The following is a 14,207-nucleotide window of genomic DNA, read 5'->3' on the forward strand; positions in this document are numbered from 1 at the left end:
AGAGAGAGGGAGATGCTTATATAGCTGGCATCAAATAGATCTGGCCATTTTGGGCTGGCTGCGCAAAAGTTGGTTGGACCAGTATAAATACCGGTTGAACCAAGATCCACCAGAGAGGTCTCTAAAAAATTCAGATTCAACTATCCTCTAAAAACGATTGAACCTAGAATTTCCAGAGATGATCTCTATAAAATACTGGTTGAACCGCCCCTATAACCGCTATTCACCGAAGAATCACACTTTGGAAAAAACACAAGGGAGGATCCAACTAGCAAACACATGGTTTTTCAAAGCAAAGATTTTTAAGTGGATAGAATGAGCTAGTGCAAACCATTCTTACCTTGCGAAAGATCTAAACAAGTAGAGATTCCTACCACTAGATATAAAGCACTTGGGAATCTTTGCCAGGGATCTCTTAAAAAACTTCACTCTTCATCACATGGTTCCTTGTTCGTTTAGCTCTTACTTTCCTGTGCATCTTTTTATGTTTTAAACTGGACAAACACTAGGAGCAAATTGATTAAAAAATTATTTGTTTTATCCATTAATCACCAAACCCTCAAGAGGTTGATTGCACTTACTGTCTCCCCCTTTTTAGTGATTGATGCCAAAACAAATAAAACAACAAATGTAATTATTATTGTATTTTTTTGAACACTTGTGTTTGTGTGATTCCCCCTAAATGTGTGCATTTAATAAACTTTGAATTGACCTGGTATGTCAATTTGCATCACCATTTAGAGAGAATTTGAAAGTATCACACATACACATGTATTTGAGGGGTGCACACATGTGTCATAAAATATCTGTGAATATGCATATGACAGATTATGCACAGAAGTGTCTCAACAACTATTACAGTAAAGATTCCATAGAACACAAAAACATACTACACCATATTGCAACATAAAGAATACTCAAATAAGAACAATACCAATATCCATCATCCAACCTGATATAAGATAGGCATAAAAGCATAAAGGTCCACCACATAGCTTGGTTCATCACATAGTTATTACAAACTAGATGTTCGATTACATAAAACAATAAGCAACTAGAGATAAAATAAAGCTCCCCAACACTATAAAGCTCCCTCTCTCCCACATCTCCCCCTTTTTCGCCCCAAGCACCAAAAAGACAAGAGAGATAGCTCACCACTCACTAGAAGGATCACCACCCGGAGGCGGCATGAAGCACTACTCGGTGAAGGAGGCAACTAAGTCCTAATCATCTGAAGGAGCCTGACCAAGAGGAGGTGGAGGAGGCTATGAAGCAGATGGCAGATCTAGATGTGGTGGGGGAGGAACACACTGCAATGTCCCTAGTCACCATCATCTTCATCATCTTTTGGAGTCATGAAGGAGACACCATAATGATGTTTGTGCCACTGATCAATGTATGTGAAATGTTTATGAATTGGTATGTCCTGGGAGCGAGGTGGCAAAGGCACACCAGAAGAAGACGACTGACGACGCAAGATATCATCAGTCTCCCGCTGGTTCCAAGCCAAATCATGCACATCTACTGAAATGTCACAAAACATCAAAAAGATGAAGCTAGGCCATGAGCAATGCGTGAGCCAAGACCCCTAACTCATGCTCTCCCTCAAACACTGTGATCCATAGGATGTGAGGCGGCAGCAGCACGAGAGGAATATAGATGACGAGGGGGCGCAGGAGCAGGTTCATCACAAGAATAATCTTGTCTAGCAGCTCCCGCAGACGTGTTAGGTGGAGGCCGAACAAACCCTCAACCAACCAGTTGAAGACCATGTTTCTATCCTAATGGCCTTTGCAGATCCACGAGCGAAGAAGCCATCAGCGTAGGCATCCTTCGATCTGACTAAACGTCATGGAGGGACTATGTCGTACGGAGGCCTTAGGGTGGCCAAGAAGCCGAGTGCCGAGCTCTGCCTCGACCATAGAGAGAAGACCATACTTGTTTTAGCCATATGCAGGATCACAAGCGATGGGGTCTTCGACCGGACGAGCAACAACAAGTCGTTGACAACCGTGGCCTTCGTTTGCACATTGACTAAAGGACACACCCAAGCCAGCCACGACCAAGGGGAGTGGTGATGCGACGACTCTCGTGACGAAGGCTACAAGTCAACCCTGAACTCCCCTGGTGCACCAGAAGACATCGCCAAGGGCTGACCCGTCAGCGTAGCGTGTGGGCGTGTTGTCTAGTGTACGCTGAAAGTCACCTAGAGGGGGTGAATAGGCAAAACCTATAAATTATAAACTTTGAACACGAACTTTACACGGGGTTAGGATTAGAAACAAGTTATAATGAATAGAGAGTTCTTCTTGCTATGAGTTGCTCAATCAATGCAGATGACTTTGGGAGCTAACGCAAAAGATTGTTAGCAAGAGAACTTAGAGAGAGGGGAGAGGAAGAATCAAATCGTAAGGTGAAGATCAACACAAATGAACAAAACAATTTGTTTCCCGAGGTTCGGTTCCAATGAACCTACTCCCGTTGAGGAGGCCACAAAGGTCGGGTCTTTTTCAACCCTTTCCCTCTCTCAATCGACCACTTGGACCGGTTGAGTGCTTCTTCTTAATCTCAAGGATCACTAAGACCCCGCAAGGATCACCACACACTTAGGTGTCTCTTGCTAGCTTTACACGTCACTAGAGAGTTTAGAAGGAGATGAAGAAAGCACGATTAAAAGCCAAGCAAAAAGAGCAACAAATGAAACACGAATCACTCTCTCTCAAGTCACTAATCACTATTGATCACTTGTCTCAATTGTGGCACTTGGAGAGGATTGGAAGCTTTGAATGTGTCTTGGAATGAATTCCTTGCTCTTGTATTGAATGTGTATGTCTAGAAAGCTTGGGTGTACTGAATGGAGGTGGTTGGGGTTGTATTTATAGCCACCAACCACTTCCTAGTCATTGCCTCCTTCTCTACCGGCCGCGGAGGGTCCACGCCTCTGGTCCGGACGGTCCGTCTCTGTACATCAACGGCTGAAATCGCAATGATCAACAGTAACGGCTATATCAATGTCTACAATTGCATTTAATGTGTCATCAGATGTCAGATAAAGCAGTCACGGACAGTCCAGCCGTGCACCCCGGACGGTCCGTGAGGACGCTAAAAATACATTTTACTGAACCCGACACCTTCGGGTTTTTCTGGTTTTTCAACGCACCTGAGGCCGGACGGTCCGCGCTTGGTCTCAGACGGTGCTCACGTTTCCTTCGGACAATCTGTAGTGTTAACTCATGTTTTTGCAATGTTCCTGTCCGAGGGTCACTCTAGTGTCGCGGACGGTCCGCCACAAGGGCCTGAACGGTCCGCGCACACGTGAATTTCCAAAAAGCTTCTCCTATTCGAAATAATCTATGGTATTTCGGATAGTCGGCTTAGAATTTATGTAGATGAACTTTATGCACCTGAGAAATGGTCAACTAGGCAAACTAGTTAGTCCATGAGATTTGTGATGGGCGTCAAACACCAAAATCGATTATAGGAAATGGTTGAGGCCATTTCCCAATCTCCCCGTTTTTGGTGATTGATGCCAACACAAACCAAAGCAAATATCAAGTATAGAAATGTAGCTAGTTTGCATTTTGACAGATGAGCATAAGTTACTTTGAAATGAAAGCAGTTCTAAGTATATGTGAATGTTTTGACATAGTTAAAATTTTGGACCACATTTGCACCACTTTTTTGTTTTTGCAAATCTTTTGTAAGAGTCTTTTCAAATTATTTTGCAATTAGCCATAGTATAAGAATATAGTTTCCAAAGGTATTTATAAGTTTTGAAAGATTCTCCCCCTTTTTCAAATGCTTTTCCTTTGACTAAATAAAAGCTCCCCCTAAAAAAGTTCTCCCCTTAGTTGTCAAGAGGGTTTTTGTAAATGCAATAGTTCCAATTTGAAAAAGAGTTTTCAGAAAACAGGGTGGTGGTGCGGTCCTTTTGCTTTGGCCTATTAATTTCTACTTCTTTGGCATTAAATGCCAAAAAATGAAGAAATTTTGAGGCCTTTAACAAGAAAGATATGAATGTAAATTTAAGTAGGGCAAAGGATAGTGACAAAGTTGTAGTAGAAGCCTTGCCTTTGCCGACAACTCCATTTCCCTTTCAATCTAAGACTAATTATAGAAATACACTTGGAAGCACATTATTCTTAGCTTTGGCACAAGAAGAATAAGAAATATGCATTTGTACGAAATTAAAGAGATATGGCATGATCAAAGGTATAAAATGAGCAATGTGTGCAAGATTTCAATCAAAGTTTTGAGAATCTAAGACATTTAGTTCATTCCTAAACTTACTAAAAGTCTTTTCATCTAGGGACTTTGCTCAATTTGTAGCCATAGTCACTAAGAGTTTGCCTCATATAGGGTAATTATGCACAACAATGTCCTGCAACAATATACTCAGCTTCGACGGTGGATAGAGCTCCTGAATTTTGTTTCTTTGAAGCCCAAGACACCAGGGATCTCCCCAGAAACTGACAAGTCCTTGATGTACTCTTTCTATCAATATTACATCCGGCATAATCAGCATCAGAGTACCAGATTAGATCGAAGGTAGATCCCTTGGGGTACCATTGTGGCGGAACCGCCCGAATTATTCTAGCTTAAGTGCCGAAGTCACGCCTTAGAGGCAGCAACACGCTTAAATTGGAATAACTCGTCAGTCCCTCAGATCTAGTCTGATAACGCCACTTCCCGAGGATCGCATACCACAAGCTCACGCGAAGGTGAGGCACATAGAGAATACAATAATCGTGAAACCACAAATTAAGGTACTGGAGTTATTACATAAATCGGAGTTTCAATAAAAGGGAAACAAGTTCGTAATTAAAATACAGCGGATAATCGATATGATGATAAGGAGGACTAGGGCAAGGCCCAGCCCACTACTCCTCCTAGTCTTCTCCTGTCGAGGCAGCATCCCACTCAACCGTCCAGCCCGGTGGCAGGGTGGAAGGCCAAGTCACACCGTCAACCATATCTTGTAGCGTACCTTAAAAAATTTTGCCACAAGCAAGGCTGAGTATACTAATACTCAGCTAGACTTACTCGGTGTGACGAGTCTACTCCTCTACCTCTAGACCATGCAGTTGTTTGGCTGAGGGGTTTAGTTTACCAAAAGCACTAGCTGAGTCTAAAATCAATTTTAGCTTTTCCAGTTCTAGCATAATTAATTTAGCTAGGTTCACTCCTTTATAAGCATACATGGTAACAATCATTTAGTACAATCAACATGTTATCTCAAGTAAAACCTCATTTCACTTTTTACTCAATGCAGTACAAGGGGTCAAGCAGTCTCATTAGCTATGAGAAGCAGACGATTTGAATCGAGTTTTAACCTTGCAAGGTAAACCTAAACACACGACATGTAGAGGCACTCCACCCCCACACACGTCAACTGTACCCATCGATTCCCCGTTCGCGGCCAGGACTCACTGCCTTGGCATGCAAAGCCCCACTGACCCCGGCTGCCGCCGTGCAGTGGTTGCACTTGCACCCACCATAGCTAGCATGAGAGACCCTGTCTCAAGACAAGTGAGGGGGAAAGTCTGCGCCCGGCTTCACTTAGGTACTAGGTTTACCAGTTACTATATTTCCCGACATGTGTTTAGTACTTTCAAACGCTTGACTTAGGTATCCACACATTAATCCTTAATTCCAATTCCGTCTCATAGACAAGGCATCCACCCTGGATCCAAGTCCATAGACCATCATAGATCCCGTTATCAAGATGAATACAATCAATTGCTGACCTCGCCCGAGTGCTAGAAAAATCACTCGACTTCTACCGAGATCCTAATTAGCAAAGCAGTTACTCGGCCTAGCATACTAGTATCCATCTCAAAAAGGAATCCTGAGTTCATGCAACTAAGGGTTTCAAACAACTCCTACATTAAAGTGCACATTAAAAACCTACAAACATTAAGTGTAGTAAAGTAGCATATATAAATGGTTATGCATAAAACTGGGGCTTGCCTTCAAAAGCTGGGGCTGCGGGAAGATCATCGGTGGCAGGCTCGGGAGCTGGCTCCTGGGCTTCCTCTTGGACAGCTCCTTGCTCGGGAATGAGCACGTACTCTCTGTCAGCGAGGTTGCAATCTAATGAATGTAATGAGTGAGAAACATGTATGCCATGATATGCAATTTAGTAGTAATAAAAATGATTAAGTAGATAAGGTAAAGTTTAATCTTACTACTGGAAGTTCTAGTGGTATACTTAGCCATTTAGAGTCAAGTATGGTCAAGTTTAAGTGGTCAGATTATTTGGGTGTCGCACTGACTTTCTTTAGTGTCTTAGTGAAAAGTTTATCAAGATCCTTACTGAATCATTATGGGTGAGGTCTATTACTTTTGCTAATTCTCTCTTTTCCCCTTTTCTATTTATGCTTTTTAAAGTGGGCTTGAACTACAACATAGCTTTAACAATTTCCAAAAATTCTGTAAAAATTACAGTGGCTTCTCACTGGTGTATAAATTTCGGTCTCAAAAATTGATGCTTAAAATTATAAGGGTTCACTCTGTACAAAAATATTAAATTTTAGGGCAGAGGGGGTGCTTTGAACTACAACTCCTTTTTAACAGTGAATTTTTTTTCTAACGCTTATTTTTGCTGGTATTTAGGTGCAATAACAAGACCTTGTACCAAGTTTTAGCCAATGATACCCATTGGTCATTTTATTGTGATTTTCTAAAGTTTTAGGGCCTAGTGGTGCTTTCTACTACTACTATATTTGAAAAATGTCAAACAACAAATTTCGTAATTTTTCTATCTTCTTTGCGCAAGGGCAATCATTCTAGAAGTTGACTAAATTTGCTCAAAGGGAAGGGGTGGTAGAATTTCTTGGAATGTATGGCCTTTTCATGGGATAGGAAGTGAGGTGTATTACATCATGTTTTTACCTCAGTTTCATAATTTTCTCTGGTGGCTTACATCATAAGTAATTGGGTAAAAATTGGTTTGCTCACTGTTGCACATTTTTAGTCTTTCTTTTGATTTATTTGAAGTATGGGCCAATTTCAAGTTTTAATTGTTCAACTCACTTACTGTGATGGTTTGTGGTGTTTATCATTTTTGTAGTGGTATACTAGTAGTTAGAGATCTACTGAATTTTTCTTGCCATTATTGTATTTGACCTTATATTTTTAATCACGGCCTTTCTTGATTTCTTAATGCCTAATAACATTATAAACTCAGATAGCACTAGACTATGGTTCCATGCATTTTTCCTAGGTTTTATATAACTTAGGCATACTAGGAAAAATATGGTCATTCTCTGGTTTTCATTTTCTATTACCTTTTTCATTTTTCTAAAGTTTGGGCAGAAATAACCTTTAATGGACATTCCTAGTTTAATCTTGTATACTGGGGTGCTCAGTATTTTTAAACAGTGTATATGTCAGGTGAGCATCTCTACAAATTTTCTCCAGCCCACTATAGAAAGTATTCCTATTTTTCTCTGTATTAATAAGGTTTGGGTAGTTTTCTAATTTAAATTCAAGCTCTAAAAATTAGAATAGAAAACATGGGGTTCAATATTTTTGTCTGATAGTTTATAATTTTTAGAATCCAGCAAAATTGGTTTGACCAACTTTTGATGTATAAAACTCAAGTTATGCCTTTTTGAAGTTGACTACTGTTATTTATTAAAAATCTAATTTAAATTCGAATGGAAAACCAGTTTGCGCTGAGACCCCTAGTTTTTTTTTACTGTTTCTATTACAACTAGGTCCTTAGGGCACTATTCATTCGGGTGACTGACAATGCGAAAAACCCCTTAGGGTCTATCCTAATCTAACCTGCGGTCCTTCCCCTAATGGAACAGTACCCGTGGTGGAGAAAAGGGCAGCGGGGCTTACCGACAGTGAGATAGCTCTGGCAAGGTGGTCGATGACGTAGCGGAGGTCACGATGGTCACGTCGGTGTGCGGTTTGTCATCGGGGATGGCCGAAGTCGGTTGGACCTCGTGCGCTGGCGGGGGAGCTCGTCGGCGGCGAGTGTTCCGGCCTAACTAGGGCGGTAGGGTCCAATCAAACCGGTCAGCGAGCTTCACTAGGTGTCAGAGAAGGCGTGGGCGCGAGTAATTGAACTACGGCTTACCGGTTAGTCGTGGCCACGCGCGCCGGCGGGAAAAACAACTCCGGCGAGGGTGGAACGGCTTCTCCGATGAGGTAGCACCCAATTTCTTGCTTTGGGGAGCTCTAAGGGGCTCTGGGGAAGCTAGCCGAGGCACGGGATCGAGTGGAGATGGATGGGAGTGGTCTGGTTGCGGTGGCCGAGTGTTCGGGTGGCTTGGCGGGTGGCGTAGAGCTCGCCGGAGCTAAGTGCTGGGTCTAGGGAGTCAGGTGAGGCACGGAGGGAGTATGACCGAGGATGCATTGTTCTTATAGGCGCGGGCGTGGTGCACGGGCGGGTGTGGACCAGTGCGGGCGCACGTGCATGCACGGCTCGGCGCGGGTGCGCAGGCTAGCGTGCACCGGCGCGTCAGCCGCGGTCGAGCATGTGGCACGGTTTCTTCTGCTCCTGTTCTAACGCCGAGCCGCGGTCGAGATCGCCATGTAAGATTTGTTCCCTGATGCAAGCTTTGTCGTTTATGTGTGGGAGCCGAGGGGTTTCCGGCAGTGTACAGTGAGTAGTCGTGTAAGCAAGTTTCTAGTGTCAATCTGCTGCGTCCCGAGGCAAAACCATGTCAAACGGTTGAGATTTGCCCCCAAACTTTTCCAGGACGTGCCTAAGGTAATTTGGCGCTAATTTGGTATTTGGACTTTGTGGATTTGAGTTTTGGAAAACAGAGAACACGGCTGAACTTTGTGAAGGGGTCAAAATTCAGATTCTAAATTTTCTGAATTTCCCATTGAGTTTTCACTTGAGGGGTTATTTTGAGAATTTTGCAAAACCCTTTTGATAAATCTTTCTTACAACATTTTGTAGCTTATTTAGTGTACTATAAATTTGTTATTTGGTCCTCATCATGGTTTTATGTTTTTCATAATCTTTTTACAATTTTTCCCTTTTGCACTTAAATGGCTTACTTAGGGTCATTTTTGGTTTTGGACATTTTTCTCACTTTGTGGTGCATTATATGGTTAATGTATGATCCTTAAGATGAAAAGACTTACTCAAATTTTTGTTTCTCAAGTGTTGGGGTATTTTGCTCAATTATGTTCATAGGTGATAATGATCATTAGTTGGGTACTGAGAAGAAACCCTAGGTAACACTGGGGTGTTACAGCCTTCCCCCCTTAAAGGAATCTCGTCCCGAGATTTGGGTCGGGATCCTCCAAGGATGAGGAGTAGGTTACAGTTTGCTTTCATAGTGTGGGTTTGTTTATTAGGGTTTTTCAGAAAACTGCTCTTCGAACGTCATCCTCTTTGCAACTTCAGAAGGAAGTCCTTTTGTTTTTGTTTCATAGATTAACTTGGTTTATGTTAAGATCAACTTTCTTATATTTGGATTCAAAGGGCAGGGGGGCTGGGGCATGGTTACATACCGAGCTCCTTAGGTAGATAATCGGGGTAGTTCGAGCATAGAAATTCCTCAGTCTCCCAGGTAGCCTCTTCCTTCGAATGGTTACTCCATTGGATCTTATACATTTTGATCGACCTTGCATGAGTGGATCTTTCCTTGCAATCCATAACCTTGGAAGGGTACTCTCGATATGATAGATCTGGCTCTATCTTCACATCTAGTTCTGCTACGACCTCAGTTGGCAAACGAACACATTTCTTCAATTGGGATACATGGAACACATTGTGGATGGCAGACATCTTTGGAGGTAGCTTCAATTTGTATGCTACGGGTCCACATGCTTCTATGATCTCATAAGGTCCAATGTAGCGAGGGGCTAACTTGCCTTTGATCCCAAACCTTTGCACTCCTTTTGTGGGTGATACTTTCAGATACACGAAATCTCCCACTTCAAACTGGAGGGGTTTCCTTCTCTTGTCATGGTAGCTCTTTTGTCTGGCCTAAGCAACTTCTAGATTCTTCCTGATCAATTTGACTTTTCTTTCGGCTTTCGACACTAGGTTAGGCACAAAGATTTCTCTTTCTCCAGGCTGTGACCAGTTGAGGGGTGTTCGACACCTTCTTCCATATAGGGCTTCAAAAGGTGCCATCTTCAGACTGGATTGATAACTGTTGCTATAAGCAAACTCTGCCAAAGTGAGGCACTTATCCCAGTTCTTGCCATAGTCGATCGCACAAGCCCTTAGCATATCTTCAAGAATTTGATTTACCCTTTCGGTCTAACCATCAGTCTGGGGGTGGTAAGCTGAACTTCTTATTAGCTTGGTTCCCAAAGACTCCTGCAATTCTCCCAAAATCTGGCTATGAATTGGGCTCCTCGGTCAGAGACAATTGTCCGAGGTAATCCGTGCAAGCAAACAATTCGATCGATGTACAATTCTGCATACTTATGAGCCTTATCGGTGGTGTGCACTAGAAGAAAATGTGCCACTTTCATCAAATGGTCCACAATGACCCAGATTGAGTCATGATGCCGAGAGGTGTTGGGCAGACCCACAATGAAATCCATGCTGATATCATCCCATTTCCATGAAGGTATCGATAGGGGTTGCAAGGCACCAACTGATTTTAAGTGGCTTGCCTTTATCCTCTGAACTAGTGTGTTGTGGCGGTCTTCTTCAGCTCCACCTAGAACAATGTTGGTCTGGCTTTCTCCATGAAGACACAGAGGAAGATGCATGTACTTTGTGTTGTGCAGCTACTACCGGTAGGTGTGGCTGAGGGACCACAGAGTTCACCTAGCAGCATCGCTGACCGAAGCAGCGTAGGTGGATAGCAGTGTCAAAGACTCATGAGCTGATAGAGTCCTGAACCCTCTATCACCTACATCCATCACCCTGACATGAGTGTGAGTGATGTAGTAGCAAGCACGAGGGGGCTAGCACACTCTTCTGGTCTCATACAGGGGTCGAACGTAGGTTCCCAACGCATGCAGAACATCTTGCAGCAGGTTAGGGAAGTGCCCCATCTCGAACATTGATGTATAATGTTCGGTGACAGGCCATATCCCCACGAAGTGGTCCTATTGTTCACCGTTGGCTTCTTCATTGATGTTCTCCTCCTCCTCTTCTTCTCTTCGTTGTCTTCATCATCGTCACCAGAGTCGTCCGGGTCATCGCCTCCGGGAGCAGGGGCTTGGACTGGCGGTGCTGGCGGTGCTGAAGATGACGATGCAACTACGAAGGCTAGTGATTCTGCCAACGGGGTGGGCGTAGGTAGAAACTCCTCCGAGCTGTCCTCTAGAATAACTCTGTTCTCCACACGAATGCGAGGGAGATCCACTGGGATTTCCTCGACTACCACTAGGTAGACAGGAACTTGCCGTGGCGGAGGGATGTAGTTGGTGTTGGTTCGGGTGGTTTGGATTGTACGAACCTTCTACAAGAGAAAATGTCAAATTAGTTGAATTTTAAAGAGGTAAGATTAATAAAATAATTTTGTAAGAACAAAATTAGCATGTTTTGAACACACTAGTCTTTCCATTTCTAACTAGTCTAACGACCTAGAGTCAGCATAGGCTTTGATACCACTTCTATCACACCCGGTTCTCGGGGCAAAACCGAATGCATAGCATATGTGTGACAGGATCTATTTTCACACATATGTTGACGTCACAAGTGTAATATATCAAAAGACAATGCAATAAAGGCGTAAAAAGGAGTAGAGTAACTTTATTACATCATCTGGATCATAGTATCTTAAACAAGTATCATTATCAAAGTACGACAGAATTAAACATGGACACTCTTCCACAGGAAGGTGACTGGCGCATCGTTAGACTCAAAATTCATCAACGTCATCTACGAAGTCTTCGTCATCACCCTCTGATCAAAATATTAGCAAGGGTGAGCTCACCAATGGTCGGGGCTCAGCAAGTGGGGGAAATAATGCAAAGTTAACAAGGTAGGCTATGGATAAGTGGTAAGCATTTTAGTTGGTCAATATTTTATTAGCAACACCTGACTTACTAATTATAAGTGTGTCCCAAATATCCTAATTAATCAAAGGCATAAGATTATATAAAAACACTTAAGTGAAATCACTTAAGCAAACCACTGGTGGATCACCGGATCACGATTTATTTTCCATCTTTAAGTTCAATTATCATGTGAGGGTCCAGGTTGCTTTTGACCGTGAGCATGGCTGATATATCAGTTTTACACTCTGCAGAGGTAGTACAACTTTACCAACAAGGTGTGCCTCCCATCTAACCTGGGTTAATTTGAATTGCTTGGTGGACTCTTGGGTGTGGCGGTCTTTGATCCCTTATTTCTTGATCATCTTCCTTGTCTTTGTTATCTTTATCTCCCCCTTGATCATTGTCCTCCTCTTGAGGTGGCTCATCCTCTTGATCTTCATCTTCATCGTCTTGAGCCCGATCCTCATCTTGGGTGGGTGGAGATGCTTGCATGGAATATGATGGTTGATCTTGTGTTTGTGTGGGCTCCTCAGATTCCTTTGGACACACCTCCCCAATGGACATGTTCCTTAGCACGATGCATGGAGCCTCTTCATCATCTAGTTCACCAAGATCAACCTGCTCCACTTGGAAGCCATTAGTCTCATCAAACACAATGTCGCAAGAAACTTCAACTAATCCAGTGGACTTGTTGAAGACTCTATATGCCCTTGTGTTTGAGTCATAACCTAGTAAAAATCCTTCTACTGCTTTAGGAGCAAATTTAGAACTTCTACCTCTCTTAATAAGAAAAAAGCACTTGCTCCCAAAAACTCTAAAATATAAAACATTGGGCTTTTTACCAGTGAGGAGTTCATATGATGTTTTCTTTAGGATTTGGTGAAGATATAACCGGTTGATGGAGTAGCAAGCGGTGTTAATCGCCTTGGCACAAAACCGGTGTCTTGTACTGATCAAGCATGGTTCTTGCCATGTCCAGTAGAGTTCTATTCTTCCTCTCCACTACAACATTTTGTTGAGGTGTGTAGGGAGTAGAGAACTCATGCTTAATGCCCTCCTTCTCAAGAAATCCTTCAATTTGTGAATTCTTGAACTTCGTCCCATTATCGCTTCTAATCCTTTTGATTCTCAATCCGAACTCATTTTGAGCTCGTCTTAAGAATCTTTTTAAAGTCTCTTGGGTTTGAGATTTTTCCTGCAAAAAGAACACCCAAGTGAAGCAAGAATAATCATCCACAATAACTAGACAATACTTACTCCCGCCAATGCTTATATATACAATTGGGCCGAATAGGTCCATGTGGAGCAGCTCAAGTGGCCTGTCAGTCGTCATGATGTTTTTGTGTGGATGATGGACTCCAACTTGCTTCCCTGCTTGACATGCACTACAAACCCTGTCTTTCTCAAAATGAACATTGGTTAGTCCTAAAATGTGTTCTCCCTTTAGAAGCTTGTGGAGATTCTTCATCCCAACATGGGCAAGTCGATGATGCTAGAGCCAGCCCATATTAGTCTTAGCAATTAAACAAGTGTCTAGTTCAACTTTGTTATCATTAAAATCAACTAAATATAGCTGACCCTCTAACACCCCCTTAAATGCTATTGAATCATCAGTTCTTCTAAAGACAGTAACACCTACATCAGTGATATAGCAATAATTGAGAATCAGAAAGCAAATTGTAATCTAAAGAATCTACAAGAAAAACATTAGAAATGGAATGGTCAGGAGATATAGCAATTTCACCCAATCCTTTGACCAAACCTTGATTTCCATCCCCAAATGTGATAACTCTTTGGGGATCTTCGTTTTTCTCGTATGAGGAGAACGTCCTTTTCTCCCCTATCATGTGGTTTGTTCACCCGCTATTGATGATCCAACTTGATCCACCGGATGCATAAACCTACAAAACAAATTTAGGCCTTGTTCTTAGGTACCCAAACGGTCTTGGGTCCTTTGACATTAGAAACAAGCACCTTGCATACCCAAACACAAGTTTTTGGATTCTTATGTTTACCCCCAACATATTTGGCAACTACCTTACCTGATTTGTTAGTGAGCACATAAGAAACATCAAAAGTTTTAAATGAAATGTTATGCTCATTTGATGCATTAGGAATTTTCTTTTTAGGCATTTTAACATGAGTGGAATGCCTAGAACTAGAAACCTCATTCTTATACATAAAAGCATGATGAGAAATATTGTGAGGTTTTCTAGTATAAATTTTCCTAATCTTATGCTCAGAATAGTTTGCAGGATATAAAATAT

The sequence above is a fragment of the Zea mays genome, chromosome 4 (assembly GCF_902167145.1).
Source record: "Zea mays cultivar B73 chromosome 4, Zm-B73-REFERENCE-NAM-5.0, whole genome shotgun sequence".
Classification (NCBI taxonomy): domain Eukaryota; kingdom Viridiplantae; phylum Streptophyta; class Magnoliopsida; order Poales; family Poaceae; genus Zea; species Zea mays.